Source organism: Cupressus sempervirens, chromosome 9 (genome assembly GCF_028749045.1).
Source record: "Cupressus sempervirens isolate cs-2001-9-10 chromosome 9, ASM2874904v1, whole genome shotgun sequence".
Lineage (NCBI taxonomy): Eukaryota > Viridiplantae > Streptophyta > Pinopsida > Cupressales > Cupressaceae > Cupressus > Cupressus sempervirens.
Genome location: NC_143126.1, coordinates 397,454,999 through 397,479,178, shown reverse-complemented (window position 1 = coordinate 397,479,178; position 24,180 = coordinate 397,454,999). Strand labels below are relative to the sequence as shown.

Below are 24,180 nucleotides of genomic sequence, written 5' to 3'. Positions count from 1 at the left end.
GACTAGTGTATTTTTTTGTTTCTGAGGTTGCCTGGGGACAAGAAATTTCTAAAAGGGCGGGCAATAATGTCCCCTTTCTAGCTCACCATGGTTGGTGGTTTAGATTAGCCTATCAATAGCACTTGTAGGCTAAGTCAAATGTCTAGGGGTCTCAATTGGCAAAACCGAAAGTCGATTCCCATTCTAGAGGACAAAGAGTTCATAAATGCTCTGAAAGATCCCTGATGGATCTCTACTGCAAATCTGCTATAGATTTATTTTATTTTTGTTTTTTCCTGTTTATTAATGTTTTCTTGTAGAACTAGACGGAAATGCAGAAGAGTTTGTTTGTTTTTGTGTTTTTGTGTTTTTGATGATTATTCCACATAGAAATGAGAAGTAGCAAATGGCAAGAAAAGAGTCTAAAAATAAATAACAATATGCAGTAAAGTCAAAGTTGATACAAATCGTACCAGGCAGATCTCTGAATTATAGAGCCAAATAAAAGATCCAGTACATTTCCTCTAACAATGATGCCACAACTGGCTAATGAAAAACGGTTGATAAGATGCAAGAATCTGCTGCTGAGTAACCGATTTTTCTATGTATCCAAGTGCTGCAAATGACAGAGTACGGCTGCAAGTACGGCTGCAAGAAATGGCAGTGTACGGCCGCTAGAATTCACCTCCCATACGCCAAAGAACATGCCCAACAAAACAAACTGTAGGCCCAAGCTGAAGTGTCGTCTACCTTCCTCCTGAATACTGTTGAAACTACTGACAAACCAATACCCAATGCTGCTGAGGGTTACGTCCCAGCCAGCAATTACCCTGGGGTTTGCGTCCCAGAATGCAAATCGCTCAAGCAGAGCAAATCCGAAAAGAAGTGTTTGAAAAATATGCATAATCATGAGAAATGGCGTCCATCTCCTTATAACCCCTTGCAAAGCAATTTGAACCCTAAAGTGACCCCCAATTGGCATTGGCTATAAAAAATGAATTAAATCTTATTTTAAAGTGACCATGTCACTAGAAAATGACCTTTTCCACCATAGTAATAAATCCGTTCACCGAATTGCCTTGAGACCAAAGAGGAAGATTTAGAGAATTTCAAGACCTTTCCAACGAACTATCATAACATGGGATACGCATCCAAATGAGGCCAAAATTCCCTTATTACTCCAAAATGGCTATTAACTTAGCCTTATTTAAATATTAAATGCTAACTTAGGAAATATTAAAAATATAACCCAAATAGCCACAAACTGCCCAACTAACATCACAAACCATAAAATCATCCTGTCACCTGTCTGTGACTGAAGTCGGAAATCAAGGATCCACTGGCAATCTCATCTCTAAAATCTAGGGATGCTCCTAAAATTTAGGAAACAAGCCCTAACCCTCTGAAACTAAACCCAAAGGGTCATCTCATGGAAACCCAACCCTGGGCATGATCATACCTCCTAAAAAGTAGGAATGAACCCCATAAATGTAGGAACTGCCTCCTAAAAACAAGGAACGTCACCCAACTGATCAATACCCACCAGAAAACCAAGTTCCCAACACTGAATAACCATACTGGGTCTCTATCCAACCCTGTCAGCCTACAAGACCCCATAATAAGCTGACTCACATGTCTCTGTTAGACTGAGCTAGAGTGGGGACATGACAGTCCTCCCGTCTCGGAGATGCTTGCCCACAAGCAACTGTAATGCACGATGCTGTAAAATGCTCTCACCCTCCCAGGTGGCATCCTCTATGGGAAGATCTCTCCATCGAACCAAATACTCTCGAATCACCCGATTTCTCAGTCGTCGTTCCCTCACCTCAAGAATCTCATCAGGGACCAAAATCAATTTACCTTCCTCATCCGTAGGAGGTAATTCGGGTGAAACTATAATATGCTGTCCAAGGGCCTTTTTCAGGCAAGATACATGAAATACATTATGAACCTTGCTGCCCTGTGGTAACTCAACCTCATATGCAACCTCTCCCACTCGCCTAAGTATCCTGTATGGACCATAAAAACGTGGTTTGAGCTTCTCAGCTCCCCCCCTTTTTAGGGTGCTCTGTCGATATGGTTGTAAACGCAGAAAGACCATATCATCCACCTCAAATGCCCTCTCAATCCTGTGCCTGTCAGCGTACATCTTTTGCTGATTTTGGGCCTGCTGCAAATTCTCCCTAAGAGATCTCATGACATCCTGGTTCTCTTGTAACCAATCCTGAGCCAAGGGAACTCTACTGTCACCAAATGCCAAATCAGTGAAAGATAATGCCTCATATCCATAGAGAGCTTTGAAAGGCGTCGTGCCAATGGACATATGATGCGTAGTATTATAACAATACTCACCCAAATGCAGCCAACGCACCCATGCTTTTTGCTACCCTGACACATAGTTACGCAAATATCCCTCAACCCATTTGTTAACTATTTCTGTCTGCCCATCCGTTTGAGGGTGGTAACTAGTACTAGGTGTTAACAAAGTACCAGCTAGTGTAAAAAATTCCTGCCAGAAGGAACTCATGAATCTGCTGTCCCTATCACTCACAATGGTCTTGGGAAGACCATGAAGTCTAAACACCTCCCTGAAGAACAACTCAGCCACCTGCAATGCTGTAAAATCTAATGCAATGGGAAAGAAGTGGGCATACTTCGTTAGCCTATCCACAACAACATAGATGTAATCTTTCCCCTGAACCCGAGGAAGACCTGTAATGAAATCCATGGAGATCCCTGTCCACTTCTGTTCCGGTATAGGCAAGGGCTGCAATAATCCCGCTGGGTAGGTATGCTCCGACTTGTTCTGCTGACAAGTCATACACTCACGGACATGGCATAAAACATCATCTTTGTGACCCTTCCAAGAGAATCTCTCACGTACCGCCCTGTAATTCTTACCATATCCTGGGTGTCCGGCTATAGGAATATCATGGAGAGCATGCAAAATTTGTTCCTTCAACTGAGAACCCGGAACAAGGTAAACCCTGTCTTTATAGTAGATAATATCATCTACCACACTGTATCTGTCATCCACTATCAATCCCTCCATAATCTCACAAGCATGCTGATCTTTAGAGTATTCAACTAAAAGTTGAGCCTTCCAATTTGCTGAAATCTCGCTCAATGAACATAGGACAGCCAATGAAGGTTTCCTAGAGAGTGCATCAGCCACAGTATTATTCTTCCCCTTTATGAATTCGATATCAAAGTCATAAGCCTGAATTTTGCTAACCCATTTTTGTTGTCGATCATTGAGCTCTGCTTGATTTAGGAAATACTTCAGATTGTTATGGTCTGTTCTCACCACAAATTTACTGCCAACAAGATACTATCTGAACTTGGCTAACGCATGCATAATAGCCAACATTTCCTTATCATAGGTAGAGTACAACTTTTCATTGTTTTGCAACTTCCTGCTCTCATAGGCAATGGGGTGTCTATTCTGCATCAACACCGCTCCTATACCCAAGCCCGACGCATCACACTCCAGGACAAATGGCTGCGAGAAATCAGGTAGTGCCAAAACAGGGCAAGTACTCATAACCTCCTTGAGTCTATCAAAGACCCCCTGTGCTTGTTCTGTCCATCTGAACGATCCTTTCTTTGTGAGATCTGTCAAAGGTGCTGCCGGCTGTGAGAAACCCTTCACAAATCTTCTATAATAAGCACACAATCCAAGGAACCCTCATAACTCAGTAATGTTCCGAGGAACAGGCCAATTCTGAATCGTCTGAATCTTCTCTTCATGCACCTTCACCTCTCAGCACTGATCACATGACCCAAATATAACACCTCCCCCAATCCAAACTCACATTTGGAAAGCTTAGCAAATAGAGACTGACTCTCCATTATGCTAAGTACCTCCTCAAGATGTCTGAGATGGTCCTCCCAAGTACTGCTGTAAATCAATATGTCGTCAGAAAACACTAGAACCGATTTCCTCAACTGCTTGTTGAAGATATGGTTCATACAGGACTGGAAAGTAGCTGGTGCATTGGTAAGGCCAAAAGGCATTACCAAAAACTCATAGTGCCCATAATGACAACGGAAAGCAGTTTTGTGTACATCCTCTGCTCGTACACTTATCTAATGATAACCTGAATGAAGATCAATCTTAGAGAAGTAGACAGCCCCATGTAACTCATCTAACAACTTATCAATGCGCGGAATGGGATATCTGTTTTTTATTGTCTTCTTGTTCAAAGCTCTATAGTCTACACACATCCGTAGAGTCCCATCCTTCTTCTTAACAAGCACTATAGACGAAGCAAAGGGGTTGGAACTAGGTCGAATGAAACCCATGTCCAATAGCTCATGAATAGTCTTCTCAATTTCATCCTTATAGGCTCTAGGATGACGGTATGGGGTAGTAATCATTGGCTTCGCTCCATCCTCCAACTCTATACCGTGCTCAAACCCTCTACTGGTGGCACTCCAGGAGGTATATCACCAAACACTCTACTGTGACAATCCATCACTGACTGAATGTCCACATGAAATACACGGCCATCCTGAGATATGGGTGTTTTGGATTTAACCAAACAGTGTGTAGCCCAAAGCACATCATTATGCCTAAGGATGGTCTCCATCCTGCGAGCAGTCACCTCCCTGGGTCCACCATCTGACACTGCCCTCAAAATCACCTTCTGCCCACCAGAAAGAAACTCTAACTGCATACGGTGGTGATCAATAATGTAACGCCCAATACCCTGTAACCACTGCATGCCCAAAACCACATCATAATCTTCTATGGGAAGCACATAGAAGTCATCAGTCAAAGTATAATCTCCCATCTGAATACTAAGCTGTGGAATCCGCTTAGTACAACCCAAAATGGCACCATCAGCCACCTTCACTCCAAAACCACCAAACTCCTCGTACTGTAAGCCACGCCTCTCAACTAATTTTTTATCAATAAAGTTATGCGTAGCACCTGTGTCTACCAAACTGGTGATCCGCTTACCCTTAAGTGTACCTTTCAACCGGAAGGCATGAAACTTAGGATAACTGTAGAGGGTAGCCATAGCTACTTTAGTTGATGCCACAGGCTCAGCGGTGTCTAACTCCAACTGTGTCGGAAACTACTCAACATCCTCTGTATTATCCTCAATATCAGTATCAAGAACCTCCTCATCCCCTAACTCAGAAGTCACCTCAATCAAATGAACCTTTCGTTTACCCATGCAACGGTGTCCTGGTTCCCATGGTTCTTTGCAGGAAAAACACAACTTTTTCCTCCTCAATTCATTCCTCGTCTCCTGATTCATCCAAGGAGTTTTAGATGAGGTCCCTCCTTTGTTCTGTGTCGTATTGGCCTTCTGTGCAGGCCGTGAATCTCTAAATGGTTTCTTATCTGCCTGATAAGAAGTGGGAACAGTATCCAATCTCAATGTCACATCAATAGCCTCCTTAAGAGTAGCTGGTTGGAAAGCACGTACCAATCCTTTTAGTCTATCTTGCAAACCCTCAATGAAGAACATCACACTACGTTTCTGGGGCATATCCAGTACCATAACTGCAATATGCTAGAACTCATTAATATAGGCTTCTGCATGACCAGTTTGTTTAAGGTGAGCCAACTCCCTATAATAAAGTTCTGTATCCTTACGGTCAAATTGTGCAATGAGTCGCTCGGTGAACTCAGCATAGGAGTGAACTAAGGCGTGATCCTGGGTGACCAATCCATGGTGCCACCAATCATAGGCAATCCCCTCTAAATGCAACACAGCAAACTGAATAGCCTCACGCTCAGGCATGGGCCTCAATGAAAGGTATATGTCTAGCTTGTGGACCCAAGCTCGTGCACTAGTGTCTCCTGAGCCATTATATGGGGCCAATGTAATCTTCCCAGTAGCTCTATTGAGGTCATAATTCTGCTACTGTTGTGGTAGTCTATTACCACGATCTCCCCTAAACCTGGTTGTATCTCTACGTTGTGCACAATACTGGGGAAGAGGGAAGACGTCCCTAACCTCAAGAGGTAGAGCTCTCCACTCAACTGTGGCCGCCAAAACTAACTCCTGAAACCCCACTTCTAGTGGTTCCACCTGCGCTGGCCGTTCACCTGGTATGAATTGGGGAAGCAATGGCCTATTCGTAGTAGGTGTACGATGGCGATGCCTCCTACTGGAATGAAGGCAGCTCCCAACTGAAGAATGGGACTGATGGCTGCGCTGACTACTAGCCACTGAAACTGATCTACTTTGCCTGCCTCTGTGTCCACCCATCTCCAAGCGCTCCAAGGTATCCTGTAACCTGTCTAGAGCCTGAGCGATCCTGGGCCGAGTAGTGAATAGGGTCTGCACCATCTCTCTTTCTTCTGCCTCTGTAGGCATGCCGTCGCCAGCAGCACCCTGTGCCTCACCCATAGCTGGTATCTGTGCGTCTCTGGCGGCCTCTGCTTGCCACTGGTTTCTCCTGCGCTCGTAGAATCTGTGTATTTCTCCACCAGGATGCATAGATTTGTATTCAATCCACCAACTAGTGACTACCCAAATGCTGAAATGATTTATCAAAAACTTTTATCCAATACCCAAATGCCAAAATCTGTTGTGACAATTTCTCACAAACCCTACAGGCTGGCAGGATGTAGGCTCTGATACCACTGAAAGATCCCTGATGGATCTCTGCTGCAAATCTGCTGTAGATTTATTTTATTTTTGTTTTTTCCTGTTTATTAATGTTTTCTTGTAGAACTAGACGGAAATGCAGAAGAGTTTGTTTGTTTTTGTGTTTTTGATGATTATTCCACATAGAAATGAGAAGTAGCAAATGGCAAGAAAAGAGTCTGAAAATAAATAACAATATGCAGTAAAGTCAGAGTTGATACAAATCGTACCAGGCAGATCTCTGAATTATAGAGCCAAATAAAAGATCCAGTACATTTCCTCTAACAATGACGCCACAACTGGTTGATGAAAAACAGCTGATAAGATGCAAGAATCTGCTGCTGAGTAACCGATTTTTCTATGTATCCAAGTGCTGCAAATGACAGAGTACGGCTGCAAGTACGGCTGTAAAAAATGGCAGTGCACGGCCGCTAGAATTCACCTGCCATACGCCAAAGAACATGCCCAACAAAACAAACTGTAGGCCCAAGCTGAAGTGTCGTCTACCTTCCTCCTGAATACTGTTGAAACTACTGACAAACCAATACCCAATACTGTTGAGGGTTACGTCCCAGCCAACAATTACCCTAGGGTTTGCGTCCCAGAATGCAAATCGCTCAAGCAGAGCAAATCGGAAAAGAAGTGTTTGAAAAATATGCATAATCATGAGAAATGGCACCCATCTCCTTATAACCCCTTGCAAAGCAATTCGAACCCTAAAGTGACCCCCAATTGGCGTTGGCTATAAAAAATGAATTAAATCTTATTTTAAAGTGACCATGTCACTAGAAAATGACCTTTTCCACCATAGTAATAAATCCGTTCACCTAATTGCCCTGAGACCAAAGAGGAAGATTTAGAGAATTTCAAGACCTTTCCAACGAGCTATCATAACATGGGATACGCATCCAGATGAGGCCAAACTTCCCTTATTACTCCAAAATGGCTATTAACTTAGCCTTATTTAAATATTAAATGCTAACATAAGAAATATTAAAAATATAACCCAAATAGCCACAAACTACCCAACTGACATCACAAACCATAAAATCATCCTGTCACCTGTCTGTGACTGAAGTCGGAAATCAAGGATCCACTGGCAGTCTCATCCCTAAAATCTAGGGATGCTCCTAAAATTTAGTAAACAAGCCCTAACCCTCTGAAACTGAACCCAAAGGGTCATCTCATGGAAACCCAGCCCTGGGCATGATCATACCTCCTAAAAAGTAGGAATGAACCCCATAAATGTAGGAACTGCCTCCTAAAAACAAGGAACGTCACCCAACTGATCAATACCCACCAGAAAACCAAGTTCCCAACACTGAATAACCATACTGGATCTCTATCCAACCCTGTCAGCCTACAAGACCCCATAATAAGCTGACTCACATGTCTCTGTTAGACTGAGCTAGAGTGGGGACATGACATGCTCTTTTTTGGTTCAATTTGGCACATTTACTATTTATAGTGTCTATTTAAAGAAATGTCGGTATTTCTATCTTTAGCAAAGCACTTGATTATGTGTTGCAGTATTGAGATTTGGCATCCTCGGCTTGAGCAATTATTCAAGAACTTACTATTTTTAGTATCACTAGGCAATTTCTATATTTGACAAGGCACTTGGACCGGCCTCAGTTAAAGTATTGACCCTTGGCATCTTGGTTGATTAGATATTTATAGATTTACTAATTATAACAGGTTAGGGATTGATAAAGAGAGAATCGTAGTACTTTTAGTAAGGCAGTTGGGTGCACAATGGACATAATGGTTAACTCCCAAGTTAAAACACAATGAAAAATAATGATTATTTGTGGAGTTATTTTAATTATTTATAAAGTAATACTTTATTAATAATTATTTATAAAGTTAAAAAGTCACTTTATATTCAATGAGGTCGTGACCATTCATTTGAGTGACTCAAAGTGCAATTAATGTGTTGATGTTTGGTAGCTTTAATCAGATAAACTTAATAATATATAAAATTATATATGAGATAAAATTATATATAATCAAAATTGTTATTATTTAATTAATGAATAGACATGTCCCTTTCAAGGGACATGTCTCTTTGTGGCTTATCTTCATTATTTATAAGAGAGAAAGCTACCTTTCGAACATATATACCAATAAGGCAATATTAGTACATTTGCAGAGATCCTCCATCAAATTCAACATGGTATCAAAGCAAGGTTGTAGGCTGCAAATGTAAGAAAATTAGAGAAAAATCAAAGATGCATATCAACTCTATAATATTACATGAATGATGCATGGGTCAACTCTAAACAAAGGCATTATCGTCAAGAGTCATTACAAGTTGCGTAGCAGAAGAGGGTTGACACCTTTTCAAGATGAGGCAATGATTTGCATAGGGCGTTGTTCAATATTAGTGCAAAGGTCCATTTTTGCAATGGTCAACATTTCTACAAGGAGACTAGTGTTTTGATTGTGAGTCTAGATTCATTTTCAAATTGAAAGCATGCAGCGGAAGCATGGTGGTCATTGATCAAGTTGGAAAGGGAACACTGATACAGAAATCACACACAACATCCTCGAGGGTGAAGGGCAAGCGGAGCCACGATCAGGGAAGACTGTAGCAATTTGTGTATGAATTCTGCAACAATTGGTCTATAATCTCCAAAAATGCCAAGAGCTAGTTTTGGAACCAAATTGAGATCTAGCGAAGTGAATAGGAGTTATGAGAATACAATACAAATAAACGAAGCATTTGAATGAACACACCCTTAATAATAGTCATTCCAGGGTAAGAAACAAAATTGCAGGAGTGAATCATCATCATCAGACAATAACGAGGATGTGTGCACTTTGTGCAATGAACACAATCTTCATAGACCCCTAACACTTTGTTGGAAACTTGTAACACTTGATGATCTTCATCGGGTGAAATTTATCATAGTGTCATTTGAAGAGTACGTGAGTGGCAACGTCTAGTGGGAGATCAAACCCTAAACCCTACTTGCAACCATTTGTGGATTCCTGTTTCACAACGATTGGCTCGGTAGTCTGAGTCTAAAAAGAGCGGCATTATGAAATGAAGATTGCACATGTCCAAATGGACTAAGGTAATGATGTAAGTTATATTGTCTTCATATTTTATTATTATAGAATATTACTAATATGAAATATTAATATTAGTATAAGAAATAGTATTGGCATATACAATATTAATATGATATAATATTCTTAGCATATTTTTTGTTATATTGAATACTTATATAATTAAATGAGATTAATTTTCAAATCTAATGAGATAATGATCAAATAATTATTGAATATAATTAAGTTTCCAAAAATCCTATCTTTGAGTTCAAAATGAATTAGTTCCAATCATTATCATAAATAATTACTATAAAATAATTTTTTACTATAAGAGCTATTTACCTTGATCTTTTTCTCTGAGAATGTTCTTGCAGGAAAAGCAAGATTGATTGAGATTCAAAGGGAGCCTGACATTTCATTACAGACAACCTTGAAAGAGAGGATATGGTTAAGTCAACCTTTGGTGAGGGAGAAGATAGAGGATATGGTTCAATCAACCTTTGGTGATCTCAAAGGAGTAGACCATCTTGAGATGGAGACTCCAGTGATTAATAAATTGTAGCAGTCAAGAGGACTATGATTCATGAATATACTTCATGACTAGTTTAGGCCTAACCCCTGTGTACATTGTGAGGAAGTGATAACTTTCAAATGATTATCACTTGTATTTGCAGAAGTTATTGAAAGGTGGCGATCTTACAATAACTTAATTTTCTATTATGATGGATATCTTATGATGTCTATACAGATCATGATAGATTATACTTTGTATGGTGTATGTTCATATGGTAAACATTATGAGAATGCGTGTGCACATACCTTATGAACATTTTGAGTACATGGTGAATGTTATGCAAATTGATGTTCAGGATGCCATTACACAAAGTACTTGGTGAATATCAAATGAGTTGACATTCAAGAGGCCATTAAGGAGGCCATTACTCCCAATATCTTTATATTACATTGAGGAAAAATATGGTCATGTCTTTATCCTCCCTAGCTATCAGGGAGTATTGATGTTTGGTAGCTTTACTCAAATAAACTTAATAATATATAATTATATTAAATAAAATTATATATAATTAAAATTGTTATTATTTAACTATGTTCCCCCAAGTTTCCGGGACGGCAACGACAGGTGGCAACGGGATGGGTTTTCGAGATGACAAATTTTTTTGGCGATCTTTTAGGGATGGGGGGGGACGGCAAATGGGGATGGTTATATATATAGAAGTATTTTAAAATATACAATGAAAATTGCAAATATACATGTCATTCATATGAAACTAAGCACAAAGCATTTAATTTAAACATTATTGAACCTTAACATACACCATCTGAATGTCATCTGGGAAATAATAACAGATTTTAGTAACTTAATTTTCAATATGCATCTCAATATGTGAACAAAAAATATTTAAATTTAAGTTTAGCAGTAAACAATATCATAATAATCTAGAAATCTAAATATGCCCAAAGGCTAGAGGGCTGTCATAAAATTTCATCATGTTCAAGTTCAACATAGAAAACAAAATATAGAAAAATAAAGTAGACTACTGCTCAAACTCTTGGAAGCAAAAAAATCACCTCTTCTTGCAAAATAAAAACCCCAACCAGTTGCAACACAATCCAGCTTCACAAGCAAAACCAAACAAACGACAAAACAACCACAATGTGGTCTTTTTTGACCTTTTAGGGCATTTGGAGATGCAGGGCCCATTGGACGACCAAGTAGAGACAAACAAAATAAAGCTTTTTGTTTTAAAATTATTTTTTAAGTTTCACAAAAAACAGAGATGGCTGGTCGTCCTCTTACGGTTAGGGGACTTCTGGACGTCCCCTTTCCGTACTGGGGACAACAAGCCATTCCTCTTTTATTTCCCAGAAGTCCCCGAGTTTTGGAGATGTCCCCTGGTGATTTGCAAATTTTGGGGATGGCTGGGGAACGTCCCCTACCCATCCCCCATCCCCGGGACATCCCCATCTCAGAAACATGGGTTTTTTGACCGGGGATGCGTCACCGGGGTACATAGTTATTTAATTAATGAATAGACATGTCCCTTGAAGGTACATGTCTTTTCGTGGCTTATATTCATTATATATAAGAGAGAAAACTGCCTTTAGAACATATATACCAATAAGGCAATATTAGTACATTTGTAGAGATCCTCCATGAAATTCAACATATAATGGACAATATTTTGGAGGCCATAATATTAAAGTATTTTATAAAGTCAATGTGTACACAAGTCTATTATTTTACACGATAATAAAGTGCATTTATAATCCATGAATATGAGCACCCAAGTTTGAAGACTTCTTGTAAACATAAATGTGGATTTAAAAGTAGGTTTGAATACTAGTAAGCTGATTGGAGTTATTAAAGCAAATCAACCTCATTATTGATGATTATTTTGACTATGCTTTTGGGAATTTGTGACCATGGAAGAGAAACTAAGGGTTTCAACCATTTCTATGCTTTGAAGAGCAAAAACTCTTCATTGTAATTGCAATCTTGAGCCTATGAGTGTTCAGTTGATGGTTTGAAGAATTTTTTAAGTTCCATCTATTGCAGATCTGAAACTTCATTATTGCAGCCATTGTTGATCAGATTTCAAGCTATTCATTTTTTGTTGTTATTCATCCTTTTAGAGGGTTTCAAAGCATGTTTACCTATGAGTTCATTTATTGTAACTCCGATTTTTTTAGATATTGTTGCTTTCAATAATAGGGGATATTCATGAACTGGGTTGTCAATATTTGTGAAAATATTGAGGATCTAAATTGGTATAATAATCTGAAATTTTCAACTGTGTAATTTCAATGCAAGTTCAGTTTCAAGTTGGAAATTTTTATATTGAAAATCTTTATTTGTTGCATTCTATTGTCACATCAACATTGCAAATATACCATTCATTCACCAAAGCAAACACAAACAAGGCAGAAAATTTGTAGTTACAAGAATCCAACTAGAGAGGATTCCTGCAATAGTATTTGAGCTTGCATGTAAAGTGTTTGACAAAATGTCAAACATCTAGAATTGAAGTTATAACTCATATGAATTATTATGGAGGTATCAGAGCGGTTTCCTGCCATCCTGTGGGAAAAGACTCTTAAATTCAAGATAGATGTCTTGTGTGAATCATGGGTAGAACTATAAACAAAATCTATACAGGATTTCATGTGAGCACTCATGCATGCCTTAGAAGATTATAATAATGCCTTTTAGAATTATAATAAAAAATTATCAAGGCATCTACAACATCCGAAAATCTTGGACCCTTTGTTTGCAAAGAAAAAGGAAGCAAAAGCTTATTCAAATAACAATAAAAGTTCTGATTTTTATGACAACTGTCATAGCGGGCGAGCCTATGCATGAGATATCAGCCCTTCCATGTGTAAAAGATGGTCGCACGGAGTTTCCTATTGTTGGCACTCATGATTCGGGTGTTAGGAATGAATTATATGATTCAAATGCAAGATTGGAAAGAATGTAGAGAAAACATGTAGAATGGAATGAGGAGACTGAAAGTAGAACTAGAGGAAGTTTCAATGTTTGGAAGTGGCATAAAATTTTGCAAAAAGGGAACTAGACAAAACACCAGAAATGATAGAGAAACTAAAGGCCTGCATGTCAAGAAGTGGAAAGAGAGGATAGAAGAAGTTTTTCGGTACTCTATAAAGAGGAAACGAAGTGCGGATGATATGAGAGGCAGGGAGATTTGGAGATGGCTAAAGATTGGAAAAACTGTGGATGACCTCTACAAGTTTGCGAGAGGGAAATAGGGAAGGAAGGGTGGGTTGTGGGAATCAGGACTAGAGAATCATCAAATGTTGGAAGAAGGAAGAGAAAGAGAGGAAGTTCGAACAAACCCTACAAATCCATTAAGCACATGAGACTTGACCTAATGTCAGAAAACAGAGAAGGCCGGGATGCAAAAGAGGACAAGAGGTCATGTGACCAAGACAAAGAAGTTCGACTATCTGTTGCAAACCACAAATTAATAAAAGGTCAACAACAAAGTGAGGAAGAGACCCAATAGACTTAACAAAATTTCTTTGTGGGACCAACAATCCAGACAAGAAGTCAAACAACCTAAAGAAGTCGCAAAATCCACCAAAACTCCACAACCTTGCAAAAATTATGGAAAAATGATCAAAACCTTTTTGGACTTAAAAGTCATTTAGACTTTTGCAACTTCTAGCATGGGATAGGAACATAAGGGGTAAAGAGGAACAATACTTAGGCATATTTACCCAAAGGAGGACCATTTAGATATTTCTCATATCAGGTATATATGATAGGCCTAAATAAGCCAAATGCACAAGGTGTCTAGAACTGGAGCAATATGTGATGTTCTCGTTATAAAATAAATCATTTATCAAACTAGTGTTAATGGGCTGATTGATTTAATATATCTCAGACCCATTTTTGTTTTGCTTTTGTAGTTTGTGTCGCCATCGGCTATCTTTGTACACCCTTGGAAAGTTTTCCCGACGGATATTTAACATGGCTTGTAGGTAATCTTTAGGTATGCATTTTTTGATTATTCCTTTATACTGTGAATTCTAATCGAGATTCTCTGTTGTTTGCCATTTTGGAAGTGAAAGATCTTCCCTACTTGGCTATTCCAGTTTCGGTGGGATTCAACCCTCAAACTATTTTGTCGCCTGTAACACTTCACTTAGATTTGGCAAATCGGAGCACCATCTTTTGGCAAATCTTATTGAAGGTTTAGTGTTCTATTTTTTCATTACTGTTTGGTACTATCTAATGAATTTGGATCCCTAAAGTTAGATTGCATTATTGAGTTTCTTTCTTCCATCCGCACACCCTTCATCTTTCAGCATTCTAGGAAATAGTCAAACAGATCAATACATCATTGGACAGTATACTTGTGTTGCATACGACCTTCCTAGCCATAGGACCCTCCTGTTGCATGGTCTATTGGCCGTATGGCCTCCTTGCATAACCCTTCACCCACACCATACTTCATCTCCACCCTCCACCGTACAGCTTGACAGTTGGGTCACCATATGGCCACATAGCCTCCTCCCCGTATGGCCACTTTGAGTCTCTACATCGTACGGCTACTCTTACCCCCAATCCACCGTACAGCCTTCATCCACTCCACCCTATCTGTACTATCACTAAAAAACATACAGCTTCCTCCTCCCTCCAATACCGTACGGCCCACAATTCCACTACATGTGTAGTCATTCCGTACAACCCTATTAGCTTGAGGTCAGTCGAATCACCACACGGAGGTTTGGAACACTACAGTGGTATCAGAGCTTCAATCCTACCAGCCTATGGACAATGAATGAGAGTTTATAGCTGGAAGAGAAGAAGAACCCATTCCGTTGATAGAATGGCTGCTGAACCGGAACCGATAGCTACCGAACTCATGGCACTACTAAGGGAGCTTGCTAGGAATCAAGCACAGAGCAATGATACTCAACGACTCATAGAAGAAACTCTCAAAAAGTTAGCAGCCAATAAAATATCTGGTGAACAAAATGGACACAGCGCAAACTCGATATCGGGTAAAGTAAACCCTCATCCAACACGCTCTCGACCTTCCATGCCATCTTTTCCTCCGCACGGAGGGAAACAACCAACCTTTGAAGAAATGCAAGAACAGTTGAGGGGAGATTGGAAGAATGTGAATTTTGAGGAAGATATATCCTACAAAGATTATGCAGATCTGAGAATTTTTCGAGGGGCGAAAACAGAAGATATTTTATAATGATCTCAAAAGGAAGTTGAGTAAAGTAAATTTGTCTCCATTTGATGGATCTAGATCCATATCTGCACAAGCGTGGGTAATGAACGCTGATACTTACTTCCAGTTTAATCCCATGCCAGAAGAAGAAGCAATTAAATTTGCGGCATTGCACTTTGAGGGAGTTGCACATGAATGGTGGCATCACGGCACCATCACACTGGGGCATGATCAAATAAATACTTATGCGGAATTCACTGAGAGATTGATAGATCAATTTGATGGTAAAGATCCGAAACTCAATTTCAAAGATTTGGCACAGTTGAGACATCGGTTGACTAGTACATTGCGAAATTTCAAAAACTCTCTCTTTTGGTCACAGACATTTTTGAAAGAAGATGGGTAGTGCTCTTCATTTACAAGCCGACAAAACCACTGAAAGGTTGGGTAAAGTGGTTCAATCCTACCACCCTGTCGGAGGCCATTAAGAAGGCACGGAGTATGGCATCATCATCGACATCATCCTCGCGAAGTTACTCACATTCCAAACTGTCAATGTTTCCAAGGGACAGATATAATAAACCTCCACCCAAGAAGTCATCATTGGACAAAGCCACCAGACAGGAGCTCCAAAGGAAGAAACTATGTTTCAATTGCAAGGGACCTTGGGAACCGGGCCACAGATGCCTCGAAAAAAGGAAGATCCATTACATTGAGGTAGTGTCCGATGATGAGAACAAATAGGAAGAAATACTTGCCGAAGACAACCAACATCACGACGACATCAACATGGTTAGTTTGAACCGCACGGAAAGAATTGCAGCATTGGTACGCCACGGGGGAACTATTGCTCTAGCTAGTAGCCCAAGGTGCACTGTTTTTCGTGTACAGGGAACCCTTCAAGGACAAAGGGTTATGGTGATGCTTGACAACAGAGCCACTCTAAACTTCATAAACTCATCTCTAGTGAAGTGAAGAGCTCTACCTAAGGAGACGCGTGCCGGATTTCAGGTCAAGGTTGTCAAAGGGACTCTTCTACCATGTGCACACCTTGTTCCTCAGCTAAGTATCACAATGGCGAATCACACAGTGACCAAGGATTTCTTCATAGTGGACCTTGATGACATGGAGGTTATTTTGGGCATACAGTGGATGGAGACACATGATGAATATACTCAGAGCTTCAAATGGATGGATTTCATTTTTGTTGTCAATGGAAAGGTTGTTCTCCGCGGAATGGAAAATTGAGGGTTTGAAGGAAGTTTCTATGCATCGGATGGAAGCAATTTTTCTGCGTGATGATGCTGCTTGGGCTGCACATTGTTTTGTTTCAACAAAACCTATAAAAGGGTAATGGTCACTCCCCAAGATGATGATCTCCAAAATATTTTAAACAAACATGATAAAGTTTTTACAAACATTCCTCATAGCATACTACCTCATCGAGAATTTGAAAACACTATTGAATTGGAAGCAGGAGCCAAGCTAGTCATAACCACACCTTATCGCCATCATAACAAATTCAAAGATGAGATTGAAAAGATGATTCAAAAACTACTACAAAAAGGATGGATCCGTCCCAGTTCTAGCCCCTTCACATCATTAGTGGTTTTGCTCAAAAAGAAGGACAAAACGATGCGCATGTGTGTGGACTATCGTGTGTTGAACAAAAATAAATAAAGAATAGATATCCCATTCCAAGGATAGATGAGTTGTTGGATGAATTACATGGTGCAGTCTATTTTTCGAAAATAGATCTCCATTATGGATACCATCAAATCCACATGAGGGAGGAAGACGTGGAAAAGACGGCCTTTCATTGTCATTACGAGCATTATGAGTTTCTGGTCATGTCATTCGGATTGACAAATACACCTGCTACATTCCAATCATGCATGAATCACATCTTCAACAAATAATTGCGTAAGTACTTATTGATATTTTTTGATGATCTTATTTATAGCAAGACATGGGAGGAGCACCTGAAGCATCTGGATGAAGTTCTAAGGATCATAGAGGAGCAGTCTTTGTTCACCAGCAATCCAAGTGTGAATTCAGTATGACAAAAATATTGTACCTGGGGCATGTTAGTAAATATGGAGTTCAAGTTCATCAGGAGAAGATTCAAGCTATCCTTGATTGTACTCGCCCAAAATCACTCACGGATTTGCGAGGGTTCTTCAAACTATGCAGTTATTACCGAAGGTTCATTAAAGGATTCTCTCAGCTCAGCGCACCCTTAACGGATTTGACAAGGAAGGGGTCTTTCCAGTGGAATGAAAAGGCACAACTCACTTTTGATAAGCTGAAAGAAGCAATGAACACTTGTCCCATACTTGCATTACTTGATTTCACTTGACCATTCATTCTGGAGTGCGACGCATCCGAAGAAGGCATTGGCATGGTACTGATGCAAGATAGACACCCCATAGCTTATGAGAGCAGAAAACTTACACAAACTGAATGCTTATATTTCATCTACGATAAAAAAATGTTGGCCATCATACATGCACTAACCAAGTTTTGGGAATATCTGATGGGTGCCAAGTTTAACATCCATACGAATCACAATAGTTTGAGATATTTTCTAGAGCAACGGGACTTGAACAAGAGGCAACAAAAATGGGTAAGCAAGGTTCAAGCTTTTGATTTTGCCATTGAATATGTGAAAGGAAAGAACAATGTGGTTGCAGATGCCTTGTCCAGGAAACCCACCATCTACTCACTAACCAAATTTCAGCTAGGACACTCGGGCTTCCTCAAAATTTACAAAAGACTACGGGAGAGGTTTTCATGGAAAGGACTTAAAGGAGACGTATTGCAGTATGTAAGAGAGTGTATGGTCTGCCAACAGAACAAATCCGAACATACTCTACCTGTCGGGTTACTGCAACCTCTGCCAATTCCAAAACATAAGTGGGAAAGTATCTCGATGGATTTCATAATGAGGCTTCCCAAGGTGAACGGAAAGGATTGTATTTTCGTGGTGGTTGACAGATTGACAAAGTATGCACATTTCTTCACCATCTCCTCAGATTTTCAGGTCACACAAGTTGCTAACCTATTTTTTAGAGAAGTCTTTCATTTGCACCGGTTACCCTGAAACATTGTCAGCAATCAAGATGGGTGATTCATTAGTATCTTCTGGACAGAATTGTTTCAATTGGCAGGGACAAAATTGTCACCAAGTACTAGTTACCACCCTCAGACAAACGGACAAATGGAGATTGTGAACAAGTGGCTCGAAGGTTACCTCCAAAACTATGTTTCGGCACAACAATGGGCATGGATCAAGTGGATACACCTAGGAGAATATTGTTACAATATCACATATCACATGTCCATCAGGATGACACCATTCAAAGCTCTGTATGGGTATGAACACCTCTCACAGTCGCGCACCAAGGGCGAGGGACTGGCTTCAGGAGGGATAGGACATCCTACGATACCTGAAGGAAAACTTACAATAGGTACAAAATCAACAAAAGATGTACGCCAACAGACCCTAAATGGAGAGGAATTTCGAAGTAGGGGACTTGGTTTATCTCAAGCTCCAGCCATATCAATAATCCTCATTGAAGGAAAAGGGAAAAGAAAAATTGAAGCCACAATTTTATGGCCCCTATCGCGTAGTTCGTCGCATTGGTGAAGTCGCTTACGAGCTGGAACTTTCGGAGACAAGCCGTATTCATAACGTCTTTCATGTTTCATGCCTAAAGGAAGGTCGTGGGGTAGAATGTCACGATAGCCACAGACCTTCCACCACTCAATGAAGAAGGAAAGCTCATATTGGAACCAATCGGGATCATCGAAGTATGTGAAAAGACCCTGCGGAACCTTACAATGAAGGAATATTTGGTGCATTAGAAACACTTGCCATTGGATGACACGATGTGGGAGGGCGAGCACATTCTCCAACACCTAGCATTGCATTTTCTTGAGGACAAGCAAAATTTAGGACGGGAGGACTGTAATGTTCCTCTTATAAAATAAATCATTTATCAAACTAGTGTTAATGGGCAGATTGATTTAATATATCTCGGACCCATTTTTGTTTTGTTTCCATAGTTTGTGTCATCATCGGCTATCTTTGTACACCCTCAAAGTTTTCCTAACGAGTATTTAAGCATGGCTTGTAGGTAGTCTTTAGGTATGTATTTTTGGATTATTTCTTTATACTACGAATTCCAATCGGGACTCTATTGTTCGCCATTTCGGAAATGAAAGATCTTCCCTACTTGGCTATTCCGATGTTGGTGGGATTCAACCCTCACCCTATTCTGTCGCCTGTAACACTTCGCTTAGATTTGACAAATCGGAGCACCGTCTTTTGGCAAATCTCATTGAAGGTTTAGTGTTCTATTTTTTCATTATTGTTTGGTACTATCTAATGAATTTGGATCCCTAAAGTTAGATTGCATTATTGAGTTTCTTTCTTCCATCCACACACCCTTCATCTTTCCGCATTCCAAAAAATAGCCAAACCGATCAATACATCACTGGACAGTATACTTGTGTTCCATACAACCTTCCTAGCTGTACGGCCCTCCTATTGCATGGTTAATTGGCCATACAGCCTCCTTGCATAACCCTTCACCCACACCGTACTTCTTCTCCACCCCCCCACCATACAACAAGTTGGTCCACTGTACAGTCACCGTACGGCCTGAAAGTTGGGTCACGGTACGACCACATAGCCTCCTCACCGTACAGCCACTCTGAGTTTCTACACCGTATGGCTACTCTAACCCCTAATCCACCGTACAACCTTCACCCACTCCACCCTGTCCATACTATCACTAAAAAACGTACGGCTTCCTCCTCCCTCCAATACCGTACGGCCCACAGTTTCGCTACACTTGCAGTCATTCCGTACAACCCTATTAGCTTGAGGTCAGTCGAATCACCACACAGAGGTTCGGAACACTACACAATATTTTTGCATTTTTAGGTAGTATTTCAACATTCTAATTTGGTAGTGTCTAGAAATTTCTGGCTCTATGAGCCATCTAATGTAAATATTTGTATAAGATTTCTAAAATTTCCAGAATCCAGGATTAGGCACTAATAAATCTCACATTTATTTATTAAAAAGCAATCCTATGGGATGTCGAAATGGTAATGATGAATATACATAAATGACAGCACATCATTCTTTACAGTTTTAGTTTTGTCTTCAACCCTTATTGGAGCAAACACAGGGCCAATGGTCTATTACACAGTGATGGGTCGGAAGGGTAGAATATACAAATTGAATTACAGGTTGACTTCAATGATCTTATCTTTAATTTTCATATTGTATCTTCAACAGTATTCAATAAGTTCACGAAAGCAATGTGACCTACATCTTGATCAAATTTCACATGACTTTACACGCATCGTACCTGAAGTTAGAGGGAGCAGAACAGCTGCAGACAACTTAAGAGTTACAGCTACATAGAAAGAAACCAATCTCATCCAAGAGATGAACAGAAAACTTGCCAAGGGGCTATGTATCAATGTAATTCCATGAAGGCTTGCATGTCACAGTAAAAGCACACAGACCAAAATGACAGAAGTGAGTTCAACGGCTGATGAAGAGTTTAAAGTTGTAATTCATGATCTACCCTATGTGTTCTCAGTGGAGAGCAGAACAAAAGCACAACATTAAGATCAACTACAGGTCCCAACAAGTTGTCATTCCTCCTTAAAAGCAATTTAGAATGTCTGAGGATGTGTTTCAAGATGAACGTTATGGCATGCAGCAGATAGAAGCAAAAAAATTCAAAGATGTGGCTCTTCTCTCCTCTTTAGCAATTACAATGCTGTCAAAATTTGAGAAAATTCAATTTGTGAAATACATTAGAATTATTTTTTTTGTACGTGATCATGCGGATTCATGTGCACAAGTTGTCAATGACAGTGTTTTAGGTCAAAAAGGCATCTCTAAACAATCTTGGATATTAGGCCTCGACAAGCATCCCTGCTCTCTACGTGAAGTCTTTCTCGTCTATGAATAGAAATGCTACGTCTCTCTTTCCTTCTCAAATTTAGCAGATTGAAGTACTATTTATTATCACGTAGTTGAACATTAATATTGTCAGTTTCAAAAAGGAAAAGAAAAAACAGACATCTAGATTTAAATTTCTTCCAGCTTCGGACATTTACTTCTAGCCAATCCTTAGGTCAAATTTTTAAAAAAAATTCAGGCGTAAGGTTTCTGCTTTGTGTGTCACGGCTACAAAGATCCACTTCTAATTTTGAACAGTTTTAGATTGAACTTTCTATTCATTTTTTTTTCGTAATTCTCTCAATTATTCGCTTTAAATATATTTAAGTTACGTTATGGTACTGCCAGGCTCATAATCGTGGTATCAGAGTTAGACAAAGGGTTCAAATCATGCTTTTCATCACTTACAATTTCCATTATGTGGTCACATATTTCAGTTCTTCAAGAAGTTTCAGAACTTAATTTCAGTTTTAAAACCAGTTATGCTATATTCTAATTCTATAAAAGAATAAAAAATAACGTTTGAGGCACGCATGGGTCCGTAAAAGGTTCCTAAATCTTGAAGTGGTGCTCTCACTGGTTGGTAGCTCACAGGCCTCATGCCTCGCTCGGCTGCCTCACAGATTTGAACCCTCCATCAAAAAAAATTGACCAGCCTAATCAAAATTTTAGCTTGTTCTCTTAGTGTTTTAACATTAAGATCTTACGCAATGATATTACAGCAAATTCATTCATTGAATTTGACAGTGGATTCAGTTTCAACTTTCCCTTTGGTTATAGTTCCGTATGTTTGTAGGATATGCACCACCTACAGGTAATGAGGAGTTTGAGGAGCATAGAGCAGAGCGTAAAATTACTTTTCCCCCGCATAATGAACAAAGCCCTCAAAATTCATTCACTATTGATTCCCATGAACATCTTTCAATTATCACAAATGAAAAATTAAATCTGAAAAGAGAGCATAGATTAGAAAAGAGCCACGAGGCAATAAGCTTCTGTGTGCAGTCAAGTCAATCATAATGACCCAATTAAACTCTCAATTCGACAGACGTAAACAAGAAATTCAAAACTAAGAGCCATTCAAACTGTATTTTATACTGGAAAAAGGTTCCCTTTGTTTGGATGTAACAATTTGCGGTCGTAGGAAATATAAATTAAGCTACTCTACTCGCTCCTAAGTAAACTCAGGAAAACTTAGTGTTTCTCACCTCGTGCAAAACTAGGCCCCTCCTCTGCTCTGGAAAGCCATGATCGAGGTACCTATCATCCACGATTCCCAAACCTAAAATTTGAAATAATGGCCGGTAGTCTAGGTAATTCTATTAAAACCATGTTTGAAAGCTTGCCATTTAAAAAAACTAAAACTAGTCTATGGACACTAATATGCATTCAAATATAGCAACAACAAAATTTGTCTTCTTTTATAATACATTATTATTCTACTTGCCATAGGCTAGTACTATTGCATTCAGTTTGCAAGATTACTCAATTAGTTTAAAAACAATCCACCAATCACAAACAATAATTTTTTAATTGTTCAAATATTTCTAAAGCTTTGCTATTAATTTATAAATTTTATATTTTATAAAAAAATTATGATTGGTTGAATAGATTGTGTTATAAGAGCCCTTTTTTCGAAGGTTCTCTATATTGCAATATTTTCGGCTAAAATTTATGATAGAAAACATCGTTAATATAAATTGTAAAGTTATTTTGCACAAAATCAAATAGTATATTGAATTAATATGATTATTAGTTTTTCTCCACATTTAATTTCTATTCAATATTTTTTACTAAATATTAACACTACACTTCACTTTTTTTAACACACTCATCCTAAATTTTGAAACACCTTTTACTCTCATTATATTGTACTATTATAAATTTTAAATAGAAACCTCAATTATATTTAAAAATTCAAATAATTCAAATAAGGAAATCAAATGCAAAACCTCATTTTGTCTATGAATCATTAACTTATATTATTATATTATTATTTTAATTAGTGAAGTATTATAAAATAAAACCAAAATTATATTATAATGTATTTATTATACATAATTTTTTTACCATAATTATAATTAACGGCAAGTACATGCCACTATGTGGCACTTGTTATTATTTTTAAATGGTTTTGTTTATAATATTGTAATTTTAAATAAAATTGGTATTAATTTTCATTTTCATTTATATAATATATTAGCATTTATGTAAAAATAAGGTGAAATAGTTGTGTTGATTGTAATTTATAAGAGTTTCTTATAAATTTGATAAGAGATCTATAATTGTTTATAATGCAACACCAATAAAATAATAATAGATATTTTCAACTAGCTAAAATTAATACTATCAATATTAGAAATAAAAGATATGGGCCTTAGAATGGGGAAAGTTGGAGAGATCTTAAAAATCTAAGATCTTGGAGTGGGGAAAGTTCAAGAGGTCTTAAATCTCCAATCATGTATATCTAAGTACATAGAAGTAATGCAACTTTTTGACGTTTTACAAAAAAACCAAAGTGAACATGACTAGCTAGCTTAAAGAGAATTGGGAAGAATTGCAAGTTAAAGTTGGTTAAATATCTACACTGAAGTCTTAAGAAAGGCAAAATTATTCCAAAAGAAGAATGTTTAAGCATAGAAGTGCAAACTAGTTGGGATTGTAGATTTAGATTAGTTTCTTTTGAATTTTTTTAGTATGAATAATAATTATTACTAGCTTACACACACACACACACACACACACACACATACAACACTACAACCCTTCTTTTAGCTCTCCTCTATCTCTGGTATAATTCTTGCTCTTTGTCTAAATG

The 24,180-nt window shown here is 38.7% G+C and overlaps 1 protein-coding gene across 3 annotated transcripts in view; it reads right to left on the bottom strand.

Annotated features, from left to right (window-relative positions):
* UBP27 (ubiquitin-specific protease 27) overlaps nucleotides 1–22,726 on the bottom strand; it is a 180,505-nt gene extending 157,779 nt beyond the window's left edge. The window contains exon 1 of one of the 3 annotated variants that reach the window (XM_089800317.1): nucleotides 22,571–22,726. The gene's annotated coding sequence lies outside the window, so the exon portion shown is untranslated. The remainder of the gene's footprint in view (nucleotides 1–22,570) is intronic. The other 2 variants (XM_089800321.1, XM_089800318.1) reach the window with 2 other exon arrangements.
* Between the last annotated feature and the right edge of the window lie 1,454 nt (nucleotides 22,727–24,180).